The following is a 24,289-nucleotide window of genomic DNA, read 5'->3' on the forward strand; positions in this document are numbered from 1 at the left end:
CTGAAGTTACATCTCTACAATGTTGTTATATCTTAAAGAAAAACTGGAATTGTTTAGCTAAACATTATTACCTAAGGTGGCAGATGCTATGTCAAGTTTATCAATTTAATTTTTTTAGCACATTCTGATAGGTAACATATATGCAAAACCAAATTACCATAGTGGATTTAAATAATTTCTAGTTGTGAAAAAAATGAAAAAGCTTAAAGTAAATGTATATTAAAATTAAGCAGCTTTACATGATGCATATTTTTTTTAAAAAAAACTTCTTTGTTTGTAACACTCCAGAAAATGCTTCAGATAGATTTCCAGCTTCAGTATGTCCTTACCCATGCCCATAACCCATACTCCAGCCACACATAAAAAACAATTTTCTTTCATCCACAATCTGGGTAAATAGCCTTTCTTCACCTCAACTGGTTCCCCAAGACATTTCCACCTGCAAAAAGTTCAATCTCATCCTGAAACACAGTGACAGCACACATGACAAGCAGATAGTAAGCACTTTGGTAGATTATATTATTCTTCCTAATTTATTGTTCTTAATTTTTCAGGCCATCTCCTGTAAGACCATATAACCCTGCTCATTGGCTTGTGGGGCTTTTCTGAGGGAAAAATTATATCCTCAAAAACATCCCGCACATTGCTTCACACATGCTAAGTACTCAGTAATGGTTGTTAGAGTAACATAAGTTGTTGGAGAAAATGAGAAAGATACTAGGATATAAATATATATAATGATCCTCCATAAAATAGGATATTAGAGTCTCACAGTTATTTAGAAGACCTTACTTTTTGAAAAGAAAGATAATTTTCAGTTTTCTTGGAAATTAGTAATTCTTCTCAATCAGAAACTAATTAGATTGAAATCTCCCTTGAGAACCAAGTGTTTCTCATTGAGCTTTGTGCCCTAAGCAATACACAACAATGATCACAAATAAATATTTTCTGAATTGAAAGAATAAAATATTTGTAATAAAATATGGAGGTTGTATTAATCAAATTTATCGAGACTGAAATCAGTTTGTGTTTGGATATATAAGATAATCACAGATATAATAAAGCTACTGGGTGATTTGGTAGCAAAATAACATACCTTGAATACCTATTGTGGTTTAAGTAAGACTAACCCTAATAACAATAATACTGATGAGGATAATAGCTAACCTATGGTAACTTCTGTATGCCAGACACTGTTCTAAGCCCCATATATATATCAACTCCTTTCATTTCCCCCAACAACTCAATGGGAAAAGTACTATTATCATCTTTCCTGTCATTATAGTTTATGATTCAGGAACCTAAGAATTAGTGTGCTTAAGAAATTTACCCTCAACTATGGTGAGTGCTGTGAAATGTGTAAGCCTGATGATTCACAGACCTGTACACATGGGGCAAATAATACATTATATGTTAATAAAAAATAAAGAAATAAATAAAGAAATTTACCCTCAGTTGCTTACTGTATGCCAGGGACACGCCAAGCACTCTATATACATTACCATGCCTTATTCTCCTAATTACCCATTAAGGTAGGAACCATTTCACTAAGCAAAAGCAGAGAATTTGCAAGGTGCCAAAGATCACAAGTTAATAAGAAACAGAACCAGAATTTGAATCAGATTCACTTGATTTCAGAGAATGAGTTCCCAGTCACTACCCCATTCTGAAGAACCACCCACAAATACACACACAGGAACACACATGTCCACGCGCATACACAGGAACATGAATAGCATGCTAAATTGTGAGTTACCCAACACTTAGAGATATATAAAGTATGGTAAATGATAGTTTCAATTCAAAATTATTTCCACAAACAGGAAAAAACAGGCTTTTATAAGAGGTTGAATGGCAATAAATGTAATGTCTTGTATTTCAACCCAGTGAACCATCAGCACAAATAAAATATAAGAAATGTAACTTCTTATGATGACATGTATGATAACAAAAAGCATTTGGGGGATTTATACTTAATGATACTACTAGAGCCAATACTGTAGAATGGCCACCAAGTGTCAGATTGACCTGAAATGCTTCAATATGAATTATGGACCTCTCTACTCTGTATTGATCAGACCATCTTAAATACTGCAATCTGTGATAAAGGGCCTGGGAATTTGTAACCTGCAGACCTGAAAAAGATATGATAGTTGTCCATAAACATTAAGTAGGATATGCTGGGTGGAAGAACATAATTGGATGAATATGAACCTAAATGGAAGGACAAGGGCTAGTAACTATAAGAAGATGGATTTGGGTCTCGACCTAAGAGTCAAAGACATTTAAACATGGAAGTGACTGGGACGCCTGGATGGCTCAGTTGGTTAAGTGGCTGCCTTCGGCTCAGGTCATGATCCCAGCGTCCTGGGATCGAGTCCCACATCGGGCTCCTTCCTTGGCGGAGAGCCTGCTTCTCCCTCTGCCTCTGCCTGCCACTCTGTCCGCCTGTGCTCACTCGTATTCTCTCTCTCTCTGACAAATTTAAAAAAAAAAATCTAAATTAAAAAAAAAATTAAAAAAAAAAAAACATGGAAGTGACTGTCTTGACAAGGGCACCATCATTCAAGAAGTGTCTGGAGTAGGGTGCTTCGATGGCTCAGTCAGTTAAGCCTCTGCCTTCAGCTCAGGTCATGATCCTGGGGTGCTGGGATCGAGCCCCATATGGGGTTCCCTGCTAAGCGGGGAGTCGGCTTCTTCCTCTCCCTCCCCCTGCTCTGCTCTCTCTCTCAAATAAATAAATAAAATCTTTAAAAAAAAAAAAAAAAGAAGAAGAAGAAGTAGTAACTGGAGTGCAGCATGTTGGAGAGACTGTTCAGTAAATTCAAACACCCATCAAAAGGTCATATGTAATGTAATGTCTCTTCTGAATCTCACTTTCCATGATTCCATCGAGTCTCGTGTAAATAGAAAACAAAAACAAAAACAAAAAACAAACCTACAAGTGAAACCTACAAGTTTCACGCTGACAATGGAATTAAGGCAGCAAGTTATTTATCCCTCAATTTCTCTCACCAATTCTGGACTAGCTTGAGCCCTATGTATATTTCAGAGAGAAAAAAACAAGGAGCCTCGCTGAGTGTTTTATTTGCCAATAAACAAGCTTCCCTTATTTTCCCACTGCCATATGCTGGAAACAAACTTTTAAAAGTAATTCATATTTCCACATTCTCCAGCTGTGATTTTTCTCTTATGTAGACAGGCTTTTCCTGGCCCTAAACATAAAATACAACTTTTTTTTTTTTACAAGTAGAAATTAGTATTTTTATTAAATCGCGTTTCAAAAGAACTTCAAAAATTCAGTGCAAGCAGAAACATACTCTTCTTTTCTTTTAAGGAGTAGAGTGTGTGAAAAACACAAAGAAAATGTATATGTTGCTTTAGTGACAGAACATTCCCTGTCAAAAGGTCTCTCCCCCCTCCCCACCTGACTGTTGTCTCCAGCATTCTCTGTCTCTCCATTATCCTTTGCTTGCTAAAGTAGCTTAGTCTGTAATAAAGGCAACCGAGTACCGGCTTGAGACTGCCATGAAAACTCACATCCATATAAAGCGTTTTTCCACTTTTGTTAAGCTTCTTATCACACACACACAAAAGAAAGAACCCTCTCTCCTTCTCTCTCTACGCCTCTCTCTCCCTCTGCCCTTTTTAAATGATCGTTCTAATTTTATTGAGACTCTTTTGCTAGGGTACCACACTACAGTTCACTCACTATAGGAAAGTGAACCCCAAAGAGCCAGCTTGCCACTATGACAAACCATTTCCACTTCTTATGTTAACATTTCATCTCAGAGGACTCTTTTCTCTCTCTGGCAGCTCAAGGCACCTCTTTGTCTCTATTGCGCTTACTGTGTGAAGGTGCGTCATTGACTAGAGTGAAGTGAACTCGAAATTGCCAACTTGAAGCTGGCACGCTTTTTTTTTTTTTTTTTTTTTGTTTAAGTTGACGCCCCCATGGGACTTGTGCTGCCCTAAGCAGCAGTTTATACTTTCATGACATTTCCCTTCTGAGACAGCCTTAGGTAGAGCCAATATGCCAACTTCTGGATCTGGGGGTTGGGAGAGTTGGTGATTTGATGGAACTCATTTGATCACACCTGCACCCCCCTCCCGTGTCCATCACAGGTGTCCTGCCTCATTGTTCTCTCTTCTCTCTTCTGAACTCACCTGGTGCTTTAAAGTAGAACAAGTTCTAAAATGCTAACTGTGGTGGCCCTCTCAACAGGAGAATTTCCCAGCAAGAGGAAACGCGAGGCATTGCGGCAGCCCGCTTACCAAAGCGCTAGACAAAATTCTCTTCTCGAGCTTACCAGCACATACTTCATAAAGAAAATTATGCAAAGAAGGTGCGGCTGTTTCTTTCTGAGGGAATACTAAGCACGCTGAATATCATTTAAACCAGTGGTTCTCAAAATGCAAAGTGTAGACCAGCACCAGCAGCACCTGGGAACGTGTTAGAAATGCAAATTTTTGGACCCCACCTCAGACCTACAGAATCAGAAACTCTGAGGGTAGACACCATTAATCTGTTTTAACTAGACCTCCCAGTGATTTTGATACAGTGTAAAGTCTGAACTGTTTGAATAAACTAAACTGCTCAAGTACCGTTGGATTTGACAAAAAGTCTGTAACAGGAGTAGAATCAAGGATGTGCACAATGATAACAGGAAATGAGGAAGAAATATGATAAGGAAGTAGTAATTCGTGATGCCATAAATTGGATTTTGGCAAATTGCACTGATCAAAATAGGGCCGCTTCAAAAACTGATAGTTGATTTGAAAAATATCCTTAAGGACATGAATAAAAATCACACCCAAATACGAAGATGTTTCTCTACACTGGCATCTGCTGAAATAAATGTGAGGATCAGTTATTGCTGCAACAAATACATGCGAAGCACACGCTTTATGTGTTAAACTGTGCTCAAATCCAAGAACAGAGGCAAAGATCTGAACCTCACATCTATGAGGGGAAGTAGGACGTTTCCATGCGATGCTACAATACCAGGGAGAAAATAACTCCATAAAGCAAAGACAAAAAGCTCTGGATGTTCAGAAGAGGATGTGAAATTTTTACTTAGTGAATCAAGAAAAGCTTCATGAAAAACATACTCATTCAATTCACCCAAAAATACAAAGGCCAATAAGTTCGTGGAAAATATACTGATGGCATTAAACATAGAAAGTAAAAAGCTATAAAATATGATTTTTACCTATTAAAGTTGCAGTGCTTTGTAAAACAAGGGTGCAGTGAATCAGAAACTTTAATCACTGTCTGGGGAGGCAAATTGATGTATTTCTGCAAGGAAATTTATGCATCGAAAGCCCTACAAGTGTTTATACTATTTTACCTAGTAATTCCATTTTAAGAATTTAATCAGAAAGAGTCACTGAAATGTGTACAATGTTTTAAACACAAGAATAATTATTGAGACAAAAAATATTTTTAAAATGTGTATTTAAACACAGTATGAATAAATACGGGCACACCTATATAAAGGAATATTTTGCTTCCATTAACATCGTGTCATAAAACAATATGTATTGACATGGAAAAAATGCTCATGGTGTTAAAAAAAAAAAAAGGCAAGTCACAAAACTACATCTACGCTCCCAATCTTATTTTTTATATGTATTTCTTTACAGGCAGTAAAAAGTACTGAAATAAAATGAGTTGATATTTTTGCTTATAGTTAGTGTTCACTACTGGACTCTTGGTCAATTTTTTCTTATGTTTCTGTATTTTATATACTTTAGGATACCCAAAATAAAATCTGTTCCTTATCATGGCCCTGGTTTCTGCCTCCTGTGACTTCATTTCATACTTCTCTCTCACTCACTCTCTGATCACAAGATACTCTGCTTTTTGTGTTTTGTCGAACAGACCAAACACAGTTTGCTCTTAGAGCCTTTGCAGCCCCTGTTCCCTCTGCCTGGAGTGCTCTGCCTTCCCCCAGATCATTGTGTGAACAGCTCTTTCACGCCACTCTGTTCCATGTATCACATCCTCAGAGAAGACCTCCCAAACTGAAGCCACCGCCCTACCCCACACATTTGTCCTCACCTTGTCTTTACATCACTCAGCACCATCTAAAATTATCTTATGCATGGGGCAGGAGATCAAGTTCAACCACATGGCCATGCTCTCTCCTCACTCTGAAATGCATCGGCTCTGGGAGTTCACTTATCTTGAATATCACTGTATCCAAGAACCAAGACCAGTGCCGGACATGAAGCAGGACCTCAGTGTTCTAGAATTTGGATAAAAACTGATTATTTGGTACTCCCTATGTATCAAATCACCCTGTAGCTAGAATTTTCCTTCACCCCATCCCACTTTAAAAGATTTATTTAGGGGCACCTGGTTGGCTGAAATAGTTAAGCAGCTGCCTTCAGCTGAGGTCATGATCTCCAGGTCCTAGGACTGAGCCCCACATCGGGCTTTCTGGTCAGTGGGAAGTCTGCTTCTCCCTTTCCCTCCACTGTTCCCCCTGCTTGTGTTCTGTCTCCATCTCTCCCTCTCTCAAGTGAATAAATAAAATCTTTAAAAATAAAATGTAAAAAATAAAAATAAAATGAAAGATTGATTTATTTATTCAAGAAAGAAAAGAGAGAAAGAGAGCATAAGCAGGGGAAGGGGCAGAAGGAAAGAGAGAGAGGGAGAGAGGCAGACTCCTCTGAGCACAGAGCCCAACTCAGGCTCTATCCTGTGACTCCCAAGATCATTACCTGAGCTGAAATTAAAAGATGAACACTCAACTGACTTGGGTCACCCGGGCATCCCTATCCCAATCCGCTTTAATTCTTTGCATCCCAATTTCTTGTCCAGTCTGAGCTGTCAGAAACCCAAATGTCCATAGGAAAAATTAAGCAGTTAAATGATAATAATATGCATACATTGATATATATCTTCATAAAGTTGGGATTGTTAAAAAAGAAAACCACTGGCCCAAAGTGCACAAAACAGAAAGTTTCCTTGGAAGAAGTGTACCATGAGGTTATTGAGGAAGTGATGGGATCCAGCTTTATGAAGGCATGGTAGAGGATATTCCCATGCAGGGAGAGCATGAACTGAAATTAAGCAAGGCACACTTGATGCGCTCCAGTAAGATGGCTTACACTGTTCCCATGAGTAGGACATTCTATGTGCATTTTTATTTTATATATTGCATAGTATGTACACAAAAAATCCCCACAATCTCTAAAACTTAAATGTTGAATATTAAACAACTTGTCTCCTCTTTGTCCCCTTGTACCTGAGAGAGAGAGTCTAAATTTGGAATTTCCTATGTGATAAAATAGTAGCTGTTATTCATGACGGGCCTCTCAGACCACACTGGACTGTATGCTAATGAGGTGACTTACAGAAGGTACCTAGATTGTTTCAAGATGGGGGCTGGCCTTACAAAAAAGACCAACCAAGTGATTAGGAGGTTCTGCCTTTGAGTCACAGGATATCAGCTCAACTTCAGAGAGGGGAGAGGGGCAGGAGATCAAGTTCAACCACATGGCCAAAGACTCAATCAGTTATGCCTACATAATAAAATTCCAATAAAAACTCTATACGCTAGGGGCACCTGGGTGGCTCACTTGGGTAAGCCTCTGACTCTTGGTTTCAGTTCAGGTCATGATCTCATTGGTTGTGGGATCAAGCTCTGCATTGGGCTTCTTGTTCAGCGGGGGGTCTGCTGGAGATTCTCTCTCTCTCTCTCTCAACTCCTTCTGCTCCTCCCCATTTTCTGTTTCTCTCTAAAGTAAATAAATAAAATCATGTTAAAAAAAAAAACAAAACAAACAAACAAAACCTCTACACATTGAAGCTTGGATGATCATTCTAGCTAGTGATACACATAGATCTACTGGGGGGGGTAATGGGTCTTGAGAACACAGAGGCTTCATACTTGAGACCCTTCCAGACATCACCCGATATGTCTCTTCATTGGGCTGCTCCTGATCTGTATCCTTTATAATAAAAATGTAACCAGAAGTACAGCACCTTCCTGAGTTCTTTGAGGCATTCTACTGAGTAACTGAACCTGAGAGGCAGTAGAAATTTGTCACCAGTTGGTGAGAAGCACAGGTAACCTGCATGCCCCAGAGCTTGTGGCTGGTGTCTAAAGCGAGGGGAAGTCTGCACCAACCCCAGGTAGTTGGTGCGAGAATTGCATTGCATTTAATACGGAAAATCTTGATTTTCCGTGAGCTTAGAGCAAGTTTTCTTACAACATATGCCTGTGAGAATTTTATTTAATAATACTCCCATTTTCCAGATGTTAATCAGTCAAAACTTAGCACCACACAGAGTTCCATCACTAACAGGATAGTATTATATCCATAAACTGGAGTTTAACCATGAGCAGATTTAACTTAGTCTTTCATTGTTCAGAAGCAGATAAGTAGAATACACTCCTGGGCTTTTCCAAATGAAATTCAACTATAGAAGTCCTAACTCTACAGAGGCTCTATATGTCCTGGGGCCTTATTCTATAGAAGCAGAAATTCTGCCTGAAAAGTAATTTCTTCTCAGTAGTTGTAGAAGTTGAGGAATAATATCACCTACATGACTCCTACTTGTGCTGAACTGTAGACAAGATTGAAGGGAACTGGAAGCTATATGCAATATACTCTTGTTGCTTTTTTTTATATTGTAATACAAAATTTTAAGATTGATTTCCATATCTTCTGTACTCAAACAATAATTGTAAGATCAAATAGTTTGAAGTAGAGAGAAGAAGAAAAGAAGAGAAACTTTAAAAAGACATCAATTGACCATGAAACTGTTTTTTATTTTTCATGTTGCTTATTTCAGGGAAGTAACTATAAATATTTCCTTGATATGGTAAAATTCAGGAATTGGCCTGAATCTTCTGAAGAGAGAAAGTTTTCATGTTCATATCAAAAAGTTCCTGCTTTTCTTGAAAATGCCACAATGGAACCTTTCGAGAAAAAAAAAAACCTCAATTTATTTTTACTTTTGCTTTGTGAAATACCAAAGTTGAGAAATATCTAGCTCAAAACCTAATTGTGGAATTAAACTATAACACGACAGAGATGGTAGATATGCATACTAAGATCAAAGCTGAAGTTTTTGATCCTTAGAAGAACCCCTAAGGGAAATGGATCAAGTAATATAATCGCCACTTCTCATTTAATGATGTGGAGTGTTTATTTTTAACAGAGTAAAAATAGGTAGAGAATGAGCAAATTTTCAAAACATCCTAAGTCCTCTATAAACTATTATAGCATTTATCTATGGGATGTGAAGAAAGCAAACAATTGGAATTGAGCCAGTCAGTGTCTTCTGAAACAGAGAGCACCTTCTAATTACCAGCAAGGTACAGGCTGGCTCTCCATTACAAAAACGGTACCAAAGCAGAACTTCTCCCCTACCAGTTTCAGTGGCCAGGGAAGAATTATTGCTTCTTTCACTTAACAACTTCTGTGAGTCTTTAGAAGTGCAAACTATGCCCACTGACTCCATAATCTCATTACTATGCCAAAGACCTTATCTTATCTCCAGATTTCATAACAATAACAATTAAAACAATTGATATTTATTAAGTGCCAAAAACTGTATGATAAGCACATATTTATGCATATATATATGACATATGTGTGCATATATATATGATATATATATGTCATATATACATATAATTTCACTTAATCTTAATAATAACTCTATCTGGCAAGTAGCATTAATTCTATTTCAAACCAAACTAATTGAAGAAAGAGATTGTAGTTTGCACAAGATTGCTTGATGTTGATGGCTTAATAGCTAGTTGGTAGTAGAACAAAGATTTGAACCTACATCTGTGTGTTCTAAAGCCTCAAATCTTGTCTACTACAGGACGCTGAAAAGAATGGCCCTGCAAGGGAAAAATAGTGGAAAATAGACCTTCAGCAATCTGTTTCTAGAAGGTGTTCTGTTAAGCTTCTGGACCTGGCTAAGTCTGATTAAACAATCAGGTGTTGCTTTGGAGTCTTTAACGTCAGTACATTTGGTTTTTTTGGAATATAAGGTACTCTTAAGTAAAGTTAATTTAAAGTACACCCAGTCTCTTTCTTTTATACACAGTGAGTACCTGAAAAAAATGTGAAATATACAGTGTATGAACATCAAATCACTTAAATATAACAAAATTTAAAAATTTACAAACTACAAATACACACATTTTCAGAAGCAGACTTTCATACTGTTTCCAACATTTCACACATATTCTATAATTATATATGTTTTCTTAACAATTAAACTCATGGTCAGCCAGCTTAAGTCTACTGAGCTTCCAAATGAGACTGAAGATTCACTCTCTGCAGTGCTTAATTATTTCTATCTTTCTCACAATTGTTTTCTAATAGTCTACACGTCATGTATCTACCTAGCATAAGCATATTCATTTTCTTCTCTACACTCACTTTAATATATTAATAAGCAAATTCAATAAAATTGTCATCAGGTGCTCAAACATTCGCCCAGAGTGGCAAAGCTCAAAAAAAGAACAATTCACTGGCAAACAACACCATGAAGGAATTTGCTTACTTTGAGAAGTTGATGTGGATCATACACAATTGCAGATTGTAAATATATAAAATTCCAGGGGGGAAATATGGCAGAAAGGTTTTTAAAGCAGAATATAGATACAAATAGACCAGAATTTGAATGCTACTTCTAGGCATGCTTTGGATTGTATGGTTTCCTCAACCACAACATAGGGTCATATTAATCCCCATCTTAGTCCATTTGGGCTGCTCTAACAGACTGGATGGCTTATACAACAAATATTTATTTCTCACCATTTTGGAGGCTGGCAGCCCACATCAGAGTACCAGCATGACCGGGTTCTGGTAAGGGCCTTCTGGGTTGCAGGCTGATGACTTTTCCTTGTATCCTCACATGGTGGTAAGAGGGCAAGTCAGCTGTTTGGTCTCTTCATAGAAGGGGGCTAAAGCCATTCATGAGGTCTCTACCCTCATGACCTAATTACCTCCCGAGAGCCCCACCTCCAAATACTATCACATTAGGTATTATATTTCAAAATATGAATTTTGGGGGACACACACATTCTGCCTATAAAAATAACTATCTCAGATGTTTATCTTAAGGATCAAATGACACGATGTGGGTAAGGGACAATCTCTGATCTACAGTAAGGACTCAATAAATATTAGTTATTATCACTGCTGTAATTTTAATTATTATATGTACTGTATGTTAGCATAACAGGAATTTGACAGGATCTATAGCACTAAGATTAACTTCATGCTTCCCTTTGGCATTCAGATCAAGCTTATGATCAATTCTTCTACCTCAATGGTGCACAGTAACCAGAAGTTGTCCAGTCTGATAATGAGAAATCTTGTGTGACTTTCTGTAAAATATCAGAGACTCAGGTCTCTCTTCAAAACAAAACATTCTTCCTAAGTGATATTTACCTGGTTCAAATTAACTGATTTGCCTCAGGTCAAAAAGATAAGTCAATGCTTATTCAGGAAAGAGCTTCAGCATCCTGAATCATTTTTTATTTTCTATTAACTGTAATTGTGGCATTGGTCAAAATTTAATAAATTAATACACTTAGTGAACCAAACTTTGTCACTGTATAGATTCTCACAAGGTGAACCTTCTGAAAAGAAGAATGCGCTATTTCTAGCCACTTGGACACCATTTGTGATGGCCAAGAGCAATTTACTGAATAGTATCAGGGAAATCTAGGTAAATAAATGTAAAACTGTATTAATGTATTTAATACACTTAATACATTGCTGAATTTATTAAATAAATATTAACAAATATACCCCCAAGGAGAAGAGGGTTGGGCTCCGGATTAATTACAATTTTAAATTGGAATGGAATAAGGCAACAAAGGCTAGGCATAATGTGTAGAATCTAGTTGTATACTCTTGCTAGGGAAACCAACATGGAAACTTTCCCTGAGATGAGAGGGAACAATAGTTTTGATCAAAACTTTTAAGTTTTCTATGTAAATTCCAATACTAAATCAGCTTTAGAACCTAACGGGACCAGAACTTGATAGCTCTAGGTGCAGTGTTATTGAGAATCACTACTACAAGAGACCTGTCTTATATCTGAAGACTTTTATAAAGAGAAGAACAAGGACATTTTAAATTTTCAAATAAAAACTCTGTTAAAAATAATCAGTCCAAAGTTTAAAATAAATTGCTCTAATCTTTAAATATGTCTTCAGCAAACTGGAAGAAAGCTACAACTGGACAATTCAATGAAATTTCTTTGGCAATCTTTCAAAGAAATGAAAAATCATAACATGAACATTTTGTCAGGCCTCAGGAGTCATAGTGATTGTTCTATAAACAATGCTATTTCAGTATTATCCCCAGTCACAATCATACTAGATGTTATATTTTCAACCCTTACTCTCTGGTTTATAGGAAAAAGAAAAGGAAAACATTATCCTTCTATATATGACAATAGGAATAAAAGGTAGGTATTTTATTGACTATCAATTCAAAGATGGTAGGCTGGATAGTTTTGACTTGAACAGAACCGTAATTATAATGGCAAATAATAGCAGTGTGAATTTATGATATTCTGTTTTCTTGAAACTCAGCTAAACTTGAATTTTGCTCTATTCACAGTATTTCAGAGGAAAACTGAAAGAGATATAACATCAGCAATAGTTAGTGGCAACTTTCTATGAGATTGAAAATGTATTCACTGCAAAAATATTGAGTCACTAAGCCTTCAGACTGTATTCCAAAAGTCTGCTAGGGACATTTCAATCAAGGGGTGTGAGAATGTGGCAGCCAGGCCATTTGGGCTAAAAAGCATTGTATAGAATTATGTTGGTGAATCTAGTGCCCTCCAAATGACCTCATGTGTGGCCATGGTATTAAGTCATGGAGAAACCTATTCATAAGTTGAAATTTTTTTTCCAAAAAGGAGAAAAAAAGAAAGTCTTGAGTTCCCAGTAAGAATGCTGAATTACCCCATCTCCCAATGGGATGATTCACTTTCATTTCCAATAGCAGTAAAGCCTATTGACCCCCGTAGTGTTATCCTTCTCACTGCTCATGCAGTACTTTCTTTAATCTCTCGGATCAAAGACTGGTCAATAAAAATCATCTCTGCTTTTGTGGGGAGCAAACAAACTGCACTCAGTCCTATGGTAATTGTAAGTTTTCACAAAATTCTAGAGAAAAAAAATTCCCATGTGTTGTTATTAAATTGGCAAAGGAAAAAAACTTGTCTTCTATCTGGTGAGTCCATTTAGAATGCACTAGCTTTTCCAAGTAAGGTACATATTAACTCTCTTGGGGAGTTTTTGTTCTGTTTTTTCCTCTTCTTCCTAAAAATTTTAAATGAATTTTGAATCAGTGAAAGATCTCTTACCAATGACCCTGAACACTGAAGTCCAATTTTTCTGCAGAAAAAAATTACGTGGAGGTGTCATTTTGAAAAAAGAACATCAATATAAATGACAGCCTCAATATGAACTGCCCTTTGCAATAAAGGAAACATGCCTCAATCCCAAACGAAAAGGACAACTTCTTTGGTGAAAGAGTAGACCAGTTGTTTTCTCCATTAAAGTTTGGTCCACTTTGCTAAGTGGTAGCAAGTTTCGGGAGGAGATGGAAATAATATCCAGGGTTTGTTATTTTGGTGTGTTTTTTTTAAAGTCTGTGATTAGTCAATTGAAACTAAACTCAGTTCATTGACTTATTTCCTAATAGATCATCTAACAGTCACTCATGGGAGATTCAACTGAATTATTTCAAAGTTGACAAATTGATAATTTAGTAGGGCGCAGTTTGCCATTTCGAACCCCATTAAGCTTTTAAAATTTTATTTCAATTTCCTAATTGCTGGTCATAAGAATACATACTACCTTCTGAACTCTATTTCTTCCATCCCCGTTTAAATAAAAATTGATGGGAAATTAACACTTTACAGAAGTGAACTCTGTAAGGGGTATTCTGATACCTTTGCCATCAAAAGGAAATAATGATCAATTTCAATGATATGCTGTGAAATACCAATATAGGAGATGGTTATTCTAAATATTTTATGTAATATACCAGGAAAGAAAGAACTGACTGAAATATGAAAATCCAGGGGTATTAAATACAGAATAGAACTGATTTCCAGGGAGACAGAACATATTCCACTTTGGAGTTCACATATTTTGGTCGGCATTAATATGGGTATTACTACTTATATTTTCTATATACACATGTTGTTAATAACTTTTGTATTATAGGGAACCCCAGTATTTGCCTACTGTATATTTTATGGGGCTATTATAAAAACAAATGAAAGTAAATGCTTTAAAATCATCAGAAAAGGGGCGCCTGGGTGGCTCAGTGGGTTAAACCGCTGCCTTCGGCTCAGGTCATGATCTCAGGGTCCTGAGATCGAGTCCCGCATCAGGCTCTCTGCTCGGCAGGGAGCCTGCTTCCCTCTCTCTCTCTGCCTGCCTTTCTGTCTACTTGTGATCTCTCTTTGTCAGAAAAATAAATAAAATCTTTTAAAAAAAAATCATCAGAAAAATAAGAGTAAATAAATTTTAAAATTAGTGTTATTCACCACTAATTTCACAAAATAATTCAAAAAACTTTGCTGTGTTTAAAAACATGTTTTCATGATTTTAAAAAAAATAGTAATTAGGAGCATTGGCTTTGGAGTTAGAGACTTGAGCTAAAATTCCAGATTCGTGATTTATTCTTATAGAGTACTTTTATTTTATTTTATTTTATTTTAAAGATTTTATTTATTTATTTGACAAATAGAGATGACAAATAGGCAGGGAGACTGGCAGAGGGAGAGGAGGAAGCAGGCTCCCCACTGAGCAGAGAGCCCGATGCAGGGCTCGATCCCAGGACCCTGGGATCATAACCTGAGCCGAAGGCAGAGGCTTAACCCACTGAGCCACCCAGGTGCCCCTAGAGTACTTTTAATTACTGAGTTTCAGTTTTTTCTTCCATAAAATTGAAATTTTAAAAAAAATACGTCCCCTCTGCGATACCTGGGTGGCTGGCTCATGTTAAGTGTCTGACTTGATTTCAGCTCAGGTCATGATCTCAGGGTGGTGAGATCAAACCCCACATTAGTCTCTGTGCTGGTTGTAGAGCCTGCTTAAGATTCTCTCTCTTGGACTCTGAGAAACAAACTGAGTGTTTTGGAGGAGAGGGAGATGGGGGGTTGGGTGAGGCTGGTAGTGGATATTAAGGAGGGCATGTATTACATGGAGCACTGGGTGTGGTGCATAAACAATGAATCTTGGAACACGGAAAAAAATAAATTTAATTAATTAAATAAAGCAGCTTGCATTAAAGCTGCCACTGGGAGGGAAAAAAGTTTCTCTCTCTCCCTATCCCTCTGCCCCCTCCCCCAAAATTGCTTTGTGGCATGAATTTAATATAAATAGTACTTAAAAAAATGCTTAGTGTTGCTCTTGGCTTGCTCTAAGTACCCTAAATAGCTAACATTCATTGAACATTTACGATTTCCAGGCCTTGTTTTAAGTATTTTTCTTATATTAATCATTTAAACTCCACCCTTCTCTATAAGGTGGACATCATAACAAACACGTTTTATAAATCAGGAAACAAGAGAACAAAGACATTCAGTAACTTGCATGAAGTCGTAGACCTAGTGAACAGCAGAGGAGGATTTGAACCCAGGCAGTCTGACTCAAGAGCTGGAACTCTTGGGTGCCACACTGTACTGCCTCTCTAGCTAAACATAACTACTGATTTGTCAACTGCTTATGTTAATGTGTATGCCAGGGTCTTGCATTGAAAATGTTGAAGTTTGCATTCTTTAACTTGGGCTGAAAGCCTGGCTTTGACTCTCAGTGGTGATGTCAGCATGGACATCCTAGTTGATTCCTCTAACTCTCTTCTTCACTAGCAATATGAGAAACTGACTTTTAGTGCTCCACATCACTTGGCATCAGGGAAATACAAATCAAAACCACAATGAGATATCACCTCACACCAGTCAGAATGGCTAAAATTAACAAGTCAAGAAATGACAGATGCTGGCGAGGATGCAGAGAAAGGGGAACCCTCCTACACTGTTGGTGGGAATGCAAGCTGGTGCAACCACTCTGGAAAACAGCATGGAGGTTCCTCAAAAAGTTGAAAATAGAACTACCCTATGACCCAGCAATTGCACTATTGGGTATTTACCCTAAAGATACAAACGTAGTGATCCAAAGGGGCACATGCACCCGAATGTTTATAGCAGCAGTGTCTACAATAGCCATACTATGGAAAGAACCTAGATGTCCAACAACAGATGAATGGGTAAAGAAGATGTGGTATATATAAACAATGGAATACTATGCAGCCATCAAAAGAAATGAAATCTTGCCATTTGCGATGACGTGGATGGAACTAGAGGGTATCATGCTTAGCGAAATAAGTCAATCAGAGAAAGACAACTATCATATGATCTCCCTGATATGAGGAAGTGGAGATGCAACATGAGGGGGTTAAGGGGGTAGGAGAAGAATAAATGAAACAAGATGGGATTGGGAGGGAGACAAACCATAAGTGACTCTTAATCTCAGAAAACAGACTGAGGGTTGCTGGGGGGAGGGGGGTTGGGAGAGGGGGGTGGGGTTATGGACATTGGGGAGGGTATGTGCTGGGGTGAGTGCTGTGAAGTGTGTAAACCTGGCAATTCACAGACCTGTACCCCTGGGGATAAAAATATATTATATGTTTATAAAAAATAAAAAAGAAATAAAATTTAAAAAAAAAAGAAACTGACTTTCATTGCTACAGAAATCACAAAAGATGATGAATATACATATGCTGAATAAGCATGATATTTTAGTGGCCATTTTGTACCCTGGGAGAAAAAATTCTACCTTACCCCAGGGATCCAAATGCTTTTTGAGTCTATGGTTTTAGACTGCATTTCCTAAATCCAGGCTTCTAGGAACCCTCATTAAGAGTCAGACAAGAACCTGAACTCCCTCCACCCTCAAAAAAAACCCCACAAAACTTCTTGTTTCTGCTTAATTTTCATGCTCCCACTAGGAATACAATGGGGGGGAGAAAGGGTTCTAGAACTAAAATATTTAAAATATCTGAATTCAGTGGTCTGTACCTTCCAGCTAAAATTAAACTGTCCCATTAACATTACCACTTATAACAAATGGCAAAGAGATTTGTAAATGCTAATTAACTTAAATATAAATTCCTTTTTAAGGAACTATATACCAAACAGTATGTTTCTAAGTTTGGGGAAAGTTTAGTTAAACCATTAAAAAACAAAAAGCCACCTAATTAAAGAGGCAAAGAATCTATACTCAGAAAACTATAAAGTACTCATGAAAGAAATTAAGGAAGACACAAAGAAATGGAAAAATGTTCCATGCTCCTGGATTGGAAGAATAAATATTGTGAAAAGGCCTATGCTACCTAAAGCAATCTACACATTTAATGCAATTCCTATCAAAGTACCATCCATTTTTTTCAAAGAAATGGAACAAATAATCCTAAAATTTATATGGAACCAGAAAAGACCTCGAATAGCCAAAGGAATATTGAAAAAGAAAGCCAAAGTTGGTGGCATCACAATTCCGGACTTCAAGCTCTATTACAAAGCTGTAATCATCAAGACAGTACGGTACTGGCACAAAAACAGACACATAGATCAATGGAACAGAACAGAGCCCAGAAATAGACCCTCAACTCTATGGTCAACTAATCTTCGACAAAAGAGGAAAGAATGTCCAATGGAAAAAAGACAGCCTTTCAATAAATGGTGTTGGGAAAATTGGACAGCCACATGCAGAAAAATGAAATTGGGCCATTTCCTTACACCACACATGAAAATAGACTCAAAATGGATGAAGGATCTCAATGTGAGAAAGGAATCCATCAATATCCTTGAGGAAAACGCAGCAACCTCTTCGACCTCAACAGCAACCTCTTCGACCTCGACTGCAGCAACTTCTTAAGAACATCGCCAAAGGCAAGGGAAGCAAGGGCAAAAATGAACTACTGGAACTTCATCAAGATCAAAAGCTTTTGCACAGCAAAGGAAACAGTCAACAAAACCAAAAGACAATCAACAGAATGGGAGAAGATATTTGCAAACAACATATCAGATAAAGGGCTAGTATCCAAAATCTATAAAGAACTTAGCAAACTCAACACCCAAAGGACAAACAACCCAGTGAAGAAATGGGCAGAGAACATGAACAGACATTTCTGCAAAGACATCCAGATGGCCAACAGACACATGAAAAAGTGCTCCACATCACTCAGCACCAGGGAAATACAAATCAAAACCACAATGAGTTACCATCTCACAGCAGTCAGAATGGCTAAAATTAACAAGTCAGGAAATGACAGATGCTGGCGAGGATGCAGAGAAAGGGGAACCCTCCTACACTGTTGGTGGGAATTCAAGCTGGTGCAACCACTCTGGAAAACAGCATGGAGGTTCCTCAAAAAGTTGAAAATAGAGCTACCCTATGGTCCAGCAATTGCACTACTGGGTATTTACCTTAACGATACAAATGTAGTGATCCAAAGGGGCACGTGCACCTGAATGTTTATAGCAACAATGTCTACAATAGCCAAACTATGGAAAGAATCTAGATGTCCATCAACAGATGAATGGATAAAGAAGATGTGGTATATATATACAATGGAATACTATGCAGCCTTCAAAAGAAATGAAATCTTGCCATTTGCAACAACACAAATGGAACTAGAGGGTATTATGCTTAGTGAAATAAGTCAATCGGAGAAAGACAACTATCATATGATCTCCCTGATGTGAGGAAGTGGAGATGCAATGTAGGGGGTTTGGGGGGTAGGAAAAGAATAAATGAAACAAGATGGGATCAGGAGGGAGACAAACCATAAGAGACTCCTAATGTCACAAAACAAACTGAGGGTTGCTGGGGGGGGATGGAGAGGGAGAGGGTGGTGGGGTTGTGGACATTGGGGAGGGTATGTGCTATGGTGAGTGCTGTGAAGTGTGTAAACCTGGCGATTCACAGACCTGTACCCCTGGGGCTAATAATACATTAAATGTTTATTAAAAATTTTTTAAATTTTTTTAAAAAGTCATGAAAAGAAATAGGAAAAGGGCACCAAAGACAGTACTTTTCTATCACTAATCTGACTTGACTGTGTGTATACAAATTAACCACTATATTTCCATTTTAATGGATGATACTATCTCAAAATTTATAACACAGGGGCGCCTGGGTGGCTCAGTGGGTTAAGCCGCTGCCTTCGGCTCAGGTCATGATCTCAGGGTCATGGGATTGAGCCCCACATGGGGCTCTCTGCTCAGCGGGGAGCCTGCTTCCCTCTCTCTCTCTCTGCCTGCCTCTCTGACTACTTGTGATCTCTCTCTGTCAAATAAATAGATAAAATCTTTAAAAAAAAAAATTTTTAACACAAATACCTCACAGTTAACACTAGTTGGGGAGGAGTAAATTCTACAAATTCTATACCCATGCATTCATTCATTCAAAAAATACTTATGAGACATTATTGAAACTCATGTGGCATCCTCAAAGAAGGAAGGTTTTTTTTATATAGAAGCTAAAAATACCAAAAAATATAGAAAATATTTTGATGTACTTCCAGACTTTCTGCAGTTTTTCCATAGCTGCTTCTTATTCCATGAACAAACATATAAATTAAGTTTTAAGTAACATTATTTTATGACTTATAGCAATATTGGGATACACAGAAAATTAAAGTGAGGAAAAGAACGCATCTAGAATTCTAGGTGAAAATCATCATTAGCAATTGGCATATTTTCTTATTATAACATCTCCTGTGCATTTTTTAAATAGTTGAAATTATTTTGTATGTTCCAATTTTTAGTGTACTTAACACAGAGCCATTTGGGTGGAGATCTTAGCTGGAAAGGAAGTTAAGATGGGGTGTGAATGATCCCTGACACTGGAGAGTCCCTGTCACAGTAAAGCAAATGTCCTATCTCAGGTCATTTAATACCAGTTTCAGTATGCAGAAATTAATTACTCAAGCACTCTGGAAATTGAAAATAGCAAAAAAGGCCATTTTATTGTTCTGTGCAACTCTGCTGTGGATAAAGAAGAAAAAGACACCTTTCACTAGGTCTTTTAACTTCAAAATTGTTAGCATAAGCTCAAACGGAATACCATTAGGTTTAATGAAAATTCTCATCCTCAACACCTATATCTATGATGTTTACTTCTTAATGCTGCCTATCGGAAGATGGTCTCAAAGGTTTAAGCATTGCTTCCCAAACTCTCACGAAGACACGAATCACCTGTAGATCCTGTTCAAGTAGGTCTAGACAGGACCTGAGATCCTTCATTTCCCACAAGCTCCCGGGGGACGGAGATGCTGCTGGTCTCTCTCCAGGTCCCACAACCTACGGAAGGATGCAGAGGTGAGACGCCCCCAGTCTTCTGTGGATGCCGACCCTGGGCTTCTGACAGAGTCAGGGAGCACTTTGGAAGAAGAATCCACATGCCTCCTTTCAGTTCATTGAGACGGGTCTGCTTATTTTAAAACTAATTTACAAGCCACAGATTGACTTTACAGAAATCTGGATTCTCATTACTTCTTGTGTCTTCATAGGCATATTATTGGGGAAATTAGGAGAAAACGCATCAGGGACAACTAATTTTAAGCACTGAAATCAGAAGTTAGTTTCAGATTACATTAAAAAGAATTTTTTAAAGGAAAGAAAGATTGTAATGTCACATGAGTTGCTTCAACAGTCAGCAGTGAAGAAGTTGGCAAGGAGGAGCTGCCTAGCAAATTGTAAGAATAATGACTCTCCCACAGGACACAAAACTACCTTTTTATTCCTATTTCTTTCAATGCAAAGTGTTCAAATGATATTAGCAGCCTAAACCGGTGGTGCCGACAGGTGAGTATAGACATATCCTAGGAGAGCCCATGCCTGGGGCCAGGCACAGATGGCTGTCAGTGATCCTGTTCGGCATTAAAAACCTCCTGCAGCATGAGAACCAGAGCAGAATATAATTTAGACCACATTGCGAACAAAATCAAGTGGGAGAGAATTTCCCTTTTAAATGTTCATTCGCCAAAAACAGAAATAAACAAAAACAAACTATCTGCATAGCATCATGTTCCCCTGAGCAAATGATTGCATCTATGCATCAATTGGTTTCAGAGAGAGCTCTGTGAGCCAAGATAATTAAGTACTGTCCTGCCCAGAAGCAGGGGGATGGGCAAAATGACCTCTTGAAGTCCCAATCCTATAATTTAGGAATGCTAACTGACTCCTTCAGTATAGCCACAGAAGTAGTGGTAAAGGGCTTAGCAGGCACCAGGAGCCAACAGGCTTCATACTTTAACCCTCTGTCGGCCATGCCAGAATCTTCACAGAGAAAATGTCTCTGCTGCCAATACCTGGAAACTTCCAGATCCCGTGGCCCTCTAATCCCAGAGGAAGCCATCACGTCATTTCCTGCTGGCGTTGGGACATTCTCCAGGGAGTCCCAGGACCTTTATGGGTAGCTGCGCTGTTTGGTAAATAAGCACAGATTTAAAAAAAAAAAAAAAAAAAAAAAAAAACTTGTAGTTTCACAGAGAAAGGTACAGAATCAAAGGCCTTAGAGTGTCTTGAGAGACCACGTTGCCTTAATGATTCTAGACTAGTTAATTAATACTAATTTGGAGTAATCCTCAGTTACCCAGCATGGTGGTGACTGGGAAAGTTTTATTTTAAAAATACATGTGTTAGATTTGATAAGTTATACTCTGTGTGGATGATCAGCTTCCAAAGAATTAGAATATCTGCCCCTAAATTCTGCTGCTAAGCCTAGCGGGCTGTCTTTGTCATGTGTGGCGTTAGTGGAAGGGAAACCTGGACCAGAGACTGGATGACTTTTCAATCTATTACCAACTACTAAAAACAAAACCAAACAAAAAAGTCAAATCCAGCTACTGATGGGGGTTCAGAAGACGGAGGTCTCACTGTTGATGGAGGAGAGATGTTATTAGGGGGCATTCTGGGTGCTGGGATGCATTCCTCTGTGGTGTGGACCAAGCTGTCAATGTCAGGTTTAGAATCTGTAACACAGAAAGGCAGCAGCTTCAGGGCCTCACCAGGATATCCTCACGCAGGCTCCACAGTCCTCCTTCGTGGGATTCAGTGGCTTACGATATGGTAGACTTTGCAGTCGTGGAAGGGTTGATGCATCTTCCTGCTCTTCCCCACTGGACTGCAATAACATGTTGGCAGAAACCTTTTGTTTTTTTCCTCTTGAATCCACAGCTCTCCTAAGCTTTGTGTCTTGCCCGTAGTAGGCCCTCGCGAAAGAGTCATAGGACAAATTTTAAACAAATATGGATTTTTAAACATAAGTTTTCCTAGAGCTAACAAAGGTTCACTGACCCTTTGATAAAAACACTTTTTTTTTTTAGGTAGAGTTCCTTTTAGACGTAGGAACAGTGTATTTAAATATTAATACTTTTCATAGGACTATTGGCTTTATCTGTGAAACTGATTTCTCATTGTCCTGCTATCTTAAACTAAACAAGGAAAGTGGTCCCCTGTTATGGATGATGAGAGGGAAAGACAAAGATTCCCGATTAGCAAAATTAATATCCCAGATAAACAGGGAATTAAAAGCCAGATATGTAATCAGGTTCTTAAAATATTCTGTTACCTGTTCAACCACGAAGTGCAACTCCCTCCATTACTAATAGAGTTCATCCATTAGCTCAACAATTATATTAATGGAAGCACTATTTAAATCACATGAATGCCTAATGACTTATTTTTAAATTTACATGTATTTAAAAAGTAAATATACAGTATAGAAATGCATCTGCATGCAATTAATAAATAGCACTTAAAATTTTTATTTTCTTTTTCCATGGTATAACATACATTTTTCCTATAAGAAATAAAAGCAACTCATCAGAAAATATCAAGGTTTATTTTTTAAACAAAGCACTCAGATACTAAAAAACTGAATACTTCATAAAGAAAATAGGTTGCTCTCCCCTAAAATTGCCTCTAATGTTAGCTGAATATTAATAAAATCCATAAACCATTAGTACATTATGGCTGCTTTGTTCTGAATTACATAGACCTTTTATGTTTATTCCTCAGTGAAAATGCATAAAAAAATGAAATCCACTCTAATTGTACTCTCTGAAGATAGCTGGTAAAATCATTTCTAGCAGCTATAAATCAATTGTAGTATTAAAATGACCTGCCAGGTGCATCTTCTGGGTATCAGACTAATTAAGGGAATGTATTAATTGCAACTATTCATCAACACCACCAACGTTGTTAGGTAACCCTTACAATGAATCTTTTTTACCATATTATCTAGCAATAAAACTGCAGTTTTATAAAACGTGAAGAAAAAGAGAGAGCAAGAAAGCTGGGAAAATGGCTTGTGCTTCTGCTTCTACATTTCAGAATGGTCTTACAGAGTTGCCAGGTGGCTCGAATAACATTTGTTCCACAAAATCTTTACCTTGCCTTCCTGCTTGGTTTCTACAGTGTTGTATTTTTTTATTTTATTTATTTGTTTACTGTTTTATTTTGTAAAGCACCTTTAATATATCCTAATAAGTCAATTAAGAATTTTAAAACCCATTTATTTCATTGCCTTTATTTTAGCCTATTATGGATATACACGTGTATGTGTGTGTCTATATATACACACACACACACAAATATATACATGTGTGTACAAAACAGCATTGCATGCTTATGTGTACATGTGAGGTGTGTACGTATGTATATATATCATATGTGTGTATATCATGCACACACATATGATATATACACATATATATATGTATGTATGTGTATGTATGTGTGTGTGTGTATATATCTCCATTCCCAGATGGAAGTCAATTAAGCTATAGTGGTTATTAGTATTAAAAGAATGTCAGAAAAATGTAGACTTTGATCTTATGTATTAAACTGAGTAGGCTTTTGAAATTAATTTCAAATGACTGCCATATCAGTAATACATTCTCTATTCCTCAAAGGAGAAAAGAAATGTAAAATCTAGAAAATCGTTACAAAACAAGATGTGTTTTTTCTTTCTTAACGAGCCAAATCTGAAAAAGCGTTAAGTGGCTCACCAGTTCTAAGACAAACATTAATTCATTTTGTCATGACGATAACATTTTTTGAGTTTGATTCCCTTTAGTACTCTAACTAACACAAGTGACAACATGACAAATTCCAAATAGAAGAGACTGCTATTTTCTGCTCTTCGGTGTAAATCACTTGAAGACTCTGAATTGACCCTGAATATCCCTGAAAAACCAGTTC

Source organism: Enhydra lutris, unplaced genomic scaffold, assembly GCF_002288905.1.
Source record: "Enhydra lutris kenyoni isolate GAN:26980312 unplaced genomic scaffold, ASM228890v2 scaffoldscaffold1, whole genome shotgun sequence".
Taxonomy (NCBI): Eukaryota; Metazoa; Chordata; class Mammalia; order Carnivora; family Mustelidae; genus Enhydra; species Enhydra lutris.